The sequence below is a fragment of the Arachis ipaensis genome, chromosome B04 (assembly GCF_000816755.2).
Source record: "Arachis ipaensis cultivar K30076 chromosome B04, Araip1.1, whole genome shotgun sequence".
In the NCBI taxonomy this organism is placed as follows: domain Eukaryota; kingdom Viridiplantae; phylum Streptophyta; class Magnoliopsida; order Fabales; family Fabaceae; genus Arachis; species Arachis ipaensis.
In genome coordinates, this window is record NC_029788.2 from 129,239,884 (window position 1) to 129,246,165 (window position 6,282).

At 38.5% G+C, this 6,282-nt stretch overlaps 1 pseudogene; it reads left to right on the forward strand.

Moving 5' to 3' along the window:
• On the forward strand, nt 3,405-5,761 carry LOC107635435 (annotated as a pseudogene).

The following is a 6,282-nucleotide window of genomic DNA, read 5'->3' on the forward strand; positions in this document are numbered from 1 at the left end:
TGCGACTATCTATTCGGTAGCTAAAAAACTTTCCGGTGAATTAGCGACCGTTGTGTTTGCCTCATTGATCTGCGACTTGTAATTAGCGAGGAAAGCATTAGTTGCTAGGCGGTAGCTAATCTGTCACAAATTATATTTTGCGTCAGATTAGTGATGATTTTACGACTCTTTTTGTGGTAGCTAATCTGCCATATTCTTGTAGTGATACATAACCACCACACGGCGGCTGGTTGGTTTAAGGACCACCAGCACCACTGATCTCTTCCTCCTTCCTACATGCCTCCCTTTTTTCATTATCATCATCGCAGCAGACCAAATTTACAATCCTACTGATGTGTATAGCATCAGTTGTGGCTCCTCCAACAACTTCACCTTCGATGGTCGCAACTGGACTTCAGACATCAACATCAAACTCTTGCTAGAAACCCAAAACAAGACAACATCATCATCATCAGTTGCTGTTGACGCACTCATACCAACCATCATTCAGGGCTTTACACCTCAGCCCGTGTCTCGTATTCCCAATTCATGTACTCATTCCCTGTCGCCACTCCAGGCCAAAAGTTCATTCGCCTCTTCTTCAACCCAACTTCCTACCAAAACTTTAACCCACTATAACATTTTTTACCTAAAGTAATCCTTATTCGAAACAACATTTAACAAAAGTTGCTTTAGATAGGCAAAGATAATATTTTTAACGAGTTGTCTTTGAGTAAGGCAAAGATAACAAAATTTTTGGCCACGCATAAAAAATTTGTTTTTGATATCTAAAGCAACATTTACAAAATGTTACAAAATAAAAACTTTAAGACAACATTTTTAAATAAAATACAACATTTTATAAGAAACTTTTAGAGAGAAACTTTTAATCATATTCCCACCAATTATTTTTCAATGAAAAAGTAACTTAAACAAAAAAGAAAAAAAAAAAAACAAATGTGCTTCAGTAGTTCCACTTCACACCCACAAGAGCCCTAACATAGCCATTCTCCCCTGCAACAACACACACACCGTACCCTTTCTCTCCTCCTAACGGCGACAGCAAGTCAGCAGCGTTCAATCACACTGCACTCCTCCGGCGTGGTGATCTCCTTGACGGGCGATGGCGAGGTGCTCTCTACAATCCCTATCATAGCCACTGCAGCAACGCACCCTTTCTCCCCTTCCTAACGGCGACATCAGCCTTCAATCGTAGTGCACTCCTCCACGTATGGTGGCGGCGCGGTGCTATCCTTGACAGGCGACGGCGCAGTGCTCTCTACAAGCCCTAATATAGCCACTACAACAACGCATAGACCCTTTCTCCCCTTCCTAATGGTGACAGCAGCGCTCAATCGCGGTGCACTCCTCCATGTACGGCGACGGCACAGTGCTCTCCTCGATGGGCGCGGTGCTCAATCGCAAGAAATCCCTATCCCTTCTTTTCTCCTTCTCGTTCTTCCTCTGTTCTTCTGTTTCTAGGTATTTGAGAAAACTGATTTTGATGTTCTTTGAATTGATTCATTACAGTTTAGTTAGTTCTTAATTTTTAGTTAGTAAATTATTTTGCTATTGTCTGATTTGCTGTATTGTGATTTGCTATTTTCTGAAAAAACTTGAGTTACTGTTCTCTAATTTGTTGTTCTATGAAAAAATTAAAATTCAATATTTTAGTGTATGGCTCCTTCCAAATAATTTTGGATGCTCACATGTGTTGCTAATAAGAAAGTGTTGCCTAAAAGAGTAATAGCATGACAAAACTTGTAGCAATACTCTTGAAATTATTTTGTTTTCCTTTCGAGCTGCTTTTTCTTTATGATTATATATGCTGGCAAAACTGAGATCTTGTTAGCAAAATATATATTTCCTCTCAAAACAGAAACTTATAATTCATCTCTTTGGAAAAACGAACTTCTTATTCAGTAATTTCCTCCTATCTTTGATGTATTTGTTATTGTATAATTTAATGTTATCCCCTATACAAGTACAGAAAAACTAGGATAATTCATAATGATAGATAAAATAATGAAGACAAATTATTCAAACCCTTTCAAAAGAAAAGACAATCACCATAAATATAGAAAATGACAAATTGGATCTACCAACTATGACCAAAGGGCTCAAAACCTTACACAAGTAATGACGCCGGCCTTTTTCTCTTTCTACTGTTTCTTTGTATTAGTCACCAACGCTCCAGAAAACTTAAGATATTAGGTGGAGGCTCATCTTCACACGAGACCTTTGAGCTTGAAGTGCGATAATGCACTCTGCCTGTCTACCTTCCACTGAATTTCAACTTTTTAACTAGAAAATAGAAGATGGAAGACGACCGTGATAAACTGGTAGCAATATCTATGAAGAGCAAGGTAATGTATAAACTGATACTGTACTCGAGTATTTTTTGTATCTTATATCTTGTTATAATTGTAAGAAAATTAATTATTCTGATTCCACAATATTATTGCTAAACTGATGTTTTGACTATATTTTTTTTGTCCATTTAGATTTGACTGCAGCTTGCTTATGGTTGGATGAAGTTTTTTGAAGAGATAAAGGCGATTTTTGGCACAATGGTAAAACAGAAAGTCTTTTTGGTTTCAAATGAAAAAATTAGTTTCTTTTTTGTTCAAGTTTATCATGAGAAAAACATGTATTTTGTTTACTTATGTTTATTATTTATTTGACTTGATAACTTAGCAAGTATGTTAATTGACACTTAGAACACCTTTCTATGTACATGCAATATATATTATTAGCTTATTCTCTCTATATTGATTAATTGAATTTAAATATTTAAATATTTAAATATTATTAGTGTGTTCTATATATCCTTCAAATGTCATATAAATATAACAAAGGTAAAAAATATAATGCTTTAGGTATAAAAAAAGAACCTAAAAAAAACTCAATAATGTGTTGCTTTAGGTATTAGAAAAAGATAAACTCTAAATAAATTTAGATAAGTATTGCTTTAGGTTTATGAAAAGATAACTTAAAGAAATCTGGACAAGTGTTGCTTTAGATATATAAAAAAATAGCAAAAAAAAACTTATACAAATATTGCTTTAGGTATATGAAAAGACAACTTAAAAAAATCTGGACATGTGTTGCTTTATGTATTAAAAAATTCAATTTGTAAAATTAAAGGTGTTGCCATAAAGTCTTTGTTAAAGCATTGTGTTTGGGTTCTCTAAGGCAACCCTTCTGCAGAGTTGCTTTTTTTTTGTGTAGAAAAGGTAATGTTTTTCAAAGGTTGCTAAAAAAAGGTTCTCTTTAATACAGAAAAGCGTTGCACCAAAGATAACGACCGTATTGCCAACTCCCAAAAAATGTTGCATTTTTTGAAAAGTGTTGCCTTTGATAAAAACAACACTTTTTCTTATTATAGACAACATTTTTATAGGGTTGTCTGAGCATGAATTTGTTGTAGTTACCCTGCCAAAGCGTACTTCTCAGTCAAATCAGGTGATTACACACTCCTCAAAGACTTCAATGCCTCCCTCTACGCTGATGCTGATGATGACCACCAAGCTTCTGATACCTTCTTTAGAGAGTCCTCCGTCTATGTCCAAGACGGTGATCACACACTCAACCTGAGCTTCATTCCAAGCACATCTATCAACGCCACTACATACAATGCTTTCATAAACGGAATCGAAGTGGTTTCATTGCCGCATTATCTCTACCACACTAACCCTAACGATGACGACAACAAAGCGTTGTGGCTTCTTGGGTCCACAACTCCGTACCACCTAGAGAACAACTCAGCACTTGAGACCAAGTACCAGTTCAACATCAAGATAGGATAATATCACCTTCCGGTGACACTGGCATGTTGAGATCATGGGTGACAGATGAAGACTACAAGACTTCTCCAGGCGAAGTTGCCTCTGAGTTCGGGGAAATTACAAAGCTCAACTTCAGTTTGATCCCTAATTACACAGCACCCAACCTTGTCTACCGAACTCTACGACATATGATGAGAGGAAACGCCACAATCAACTGGAGCTTCAATCTCACATAGGAGCTTCCGACTGATTCTGGCTTCACCTACATGCTCAGGCTCCACTTCTGTGAGCTTGATCCCGTGATTCAAATCCCCGGTGACAGGGTATTCTACATCTATATACAGGATCAGATGGTTGATGATCACGCTGATGTTCTCATGTGGACTAATGGACAAAGAGGCGTGCCTATTGTGAAAGATTATGCAGTCATTGTTCCTTCAGATAATCAGAAAAATGCCAATATCTCACTGAAAATGCATCCTAGTCCACGCACTGGTTACGTTGATGTAGTTTTAAACGGACTCGAACTCTTCAAAATCAACGACTCGCGCGGTAACCTCGCCAGACCTAACCCTGATCCACGTCCCAAAGCACCTTCCGGCAATCCAGAGGTTTTCAGCAGCAAGAATAATACCCCTACTGCAGCTGTGGCAGGTGCAGTTTCAGGTGCTATTTTGCTGTCAGTTATAGTTGTTTCGATTTTCTTCCTCATGAAACGCTGGAGGAGGAAAAGCGGCGAGGGTGATTATTACAATAGTTTGAAGCACAAATCAGAGGGATCTTCTCAGCTTCCCACGAATCTCTGCTGTCACTTCTCAATTGAAGAAATCAGAACCGCCACCAACAACTTCGACGAACTCTTCGTGATCGGTGCCGGAGGGTTCGGGAACGTGTACAAAGGGTACATCAATGACGGTGCAACACCCGTGGCCATCAAGAGGCTCAAACAGGGTTCTCAGCAAGGTGTAAACGAGTTCCTCAACGAGATCGAGATGCTCTCTCAGCTTCGCCATCTTCACCTGGTGTCCCTCATTGACTACTGCTGCGAGAGAAACGAGATGATCCTGGTCTACGATTTCATGACACGTGGCACCTTGCGGGATCATCTGTACAACACCAGCGATAATCCTTCGCTTTCTTGGAAGCAGAGACTTGAGATATGCATAGGAGCTGCGCATGGGTTGCATTACCTCCATATAGGCGCGAAGCACATGATCATTCACCACGACATCAAGAGTACTAACATCTTGTTGGATGAGAGGTGGGTTGCCAAGGTTTCTGATTTCGGGTTATCGAGAGTTGGGCCTACGGGTACAGCCGCAACACACGTCAGCACGCTAGTCAAAGGGAGTGTGGGGTATTTAGATCCCGAGTATTATAAACGACAGTGTTTGACAGAGAAGTCTGACGTGTACTCTTTTGGAGAAGGAACAAGTGTCGCTTGTTGATTGGGCGAGGCGGTGCTATGATGCGGGTAGCCTTGGTAAGATTGTGGACCCTAAATTGAAGGGTGAGATTGCATCTGAGTGCTTGAAAAAGTTTGGTGATCTTGCCATGAGTTGTTTGCATGATGATGGGACTCAAAGGCCTTCCATGAACGACGTCGTTGGGGTCCTTGAGTTTGTTCTGCAGCTTCAAGAGAATTCATCCATTGGAGGTGGGAGTTCTGAGGTGTTTATTAGTAGTAGCAGCATAAGTGATGGAGCTCATGCTTGGGATAATAATAGTAAGAATAGTGGAGTGAGCATGACAACAACTACCACAATTACTAGCACTGAGAGTAGTAGAGAAACACAATGGTTAATGTCTGAGAATGTTTTCTCAGAGATTGGGGACCCTAAAGGACGGTGATTAGGATTTAGGATATTAATGCAGGTTAAAGAGCAATGTCGTAATGTGCATGCTTGAGTTAGATATCAATGTATTAATAAGATCTTAATTGGCTACACATTTATTTTCTCTTAATTTCAAGTGCTTGCATGGACATTAATGTATGTATATGTTTGAATCTCATATATATAGCGTTATCCTATAATTAATTAAAGTATTCAGCAAAGCTCTTTAGATTGCAGAATGATTGTATCGGTATGCAATAATTTTCTCATCATTGGTAGCCCTGCCTTAATGTATATATTAACTGTGTATATGGGTCTGGGAACTCAGCTTAACACCATTATTTGTCTAAACTGCAAGCAATAATAATGGTTTCAAATTAGGTGAATGCTACGGTGCCTTTGAAATTGTGCCTAACTTACCGAAAAAGCAAATAGATAATATTTAATAAATTTCAAATATTTTATTTTTTGCTTTAAACATTTTATTTTTTACTTTTAAAAGCAAATTAGACAATTTAGGTACCATAGTAAAAGACACCATAAAACTCATCTTCAAATTAATTGACTGTAAATTGACAACAATCATTGCCCTTGATTGGCATTCTGATTTCTGTGATGATGAACAAGCGTGTGAAGTGGCTCCAGCTGAAGACAAAGAATCAAAATTAGTTGTAGCAGTT